General features: G+C 39.6%; 1 non-coding gene across 1 annotated transcript; it reads left to right on the top strand.

The window, feature by feature from the left end:
• The first annotated feature begins 566 nt into the window (after positions 1 to 566).
• Positions 567 to 685, top strand: LOC129114521 (5S ribosomal RNA). The gene has a single exon (XR_008532523.1). It is a non-coding gene; the product is annotated as a 5S ribosomal RNA (ribosomal RNA).
• Positions 686 to 925: the final 240 nt, after the last annotated feature.

Raw genomic sequence — 925 nt, 5'->3', positions numbered from 1 at the left:
CTTTCATCATTCCTAAGCTCATCGATCATTTTCTTTTCAATTTTATGCTAACGTATTCTACATTTCAACAGTAAATATTAATATTTTTACTGCACTACATTTGTGATCCTTATAGCCACTTTGTACATTCTGATTTGACATTTAAAAGCTGTGAGTGTGTCTGGAAATCTGCAGGCGCTCCGTAAGCTTTTTCCTCCTCTTTACAAAAAGCAGAGGGCGCTGCTGCTTTTTCAGTGGACACCGACAGGGTGGGAAGGATATAGCTAGATCATGACTTGCCGGTATAGAAATGACACAAATCCAGTTAAATGATGGCTTTCATCATTCCTAAGCTCATCGATCATTTTCTTTTCAATTTTATGCTAACGTATTCTACATTTCAACAGTAAATATTAATATTTTTACTGCACTACATTTGTGATCCTTATAGCCACTTTGTACATTCTGATTTGACATTTAAAAGCTGTGAGTGTGTCTGGAAATCTGCAGGCGCTCCCTGTATAGACGACAGAGCAAAGCGTGGTGATATAGTATCTTTAAAAGGACCTTTGGTAGGCACAATATTTGCTTACGGCCATACCACCCTGAACACGCCCGATCTCGTCTGATCTCGGAAGCTAAGCAGGGTCGGGCCTGGTCAGTACTTGGATGGGAGACCGCCTGGGAATACCAGGTGCTGTAAGCTTTTTTTCACTCCTCTTTACAAAAAGCAGAGGCGCTGCTGCTTTTTCAGTGGACACCGACAGGGTGGGAAGGATATAGCTAGATCATGACTTGCCGGTATAGAAATGACACAAATCCAGTTAAATGATGGCTTTCATCATTCCTAAGCTCATCGATCATTTTCTTTTCAATTTTATGCTAACGTATTCTACATTTCAACAGTAAATATTAATATTTTTACTGCACTACATTGTGATCCTTA

The sequence above is a fragment of the Anoplopoma fimbria genome, unplaced genomic scaffold (assembly GCF_027596085.1).
Source record: "Anoplopoma fimbria isolate UVic2021 breed Golden Eagle Sablefish unplaced genomic scaffold, Afim_UVic_2022 Un_contig_4720_pilon_pilon, whole genome shotgun sequence".
NCBI lineage: Eukaryota > Metazoa > Chordata > Actinopteri > Perciformes > Anoplopomatidae > Anoplopoma > Anoplopoma fimbria.
The sequence above is the reverse complement of the archived record's forward strand: the minus strand, read 5'-3'. Positions and strand labels throughout refer to the sequence as shown.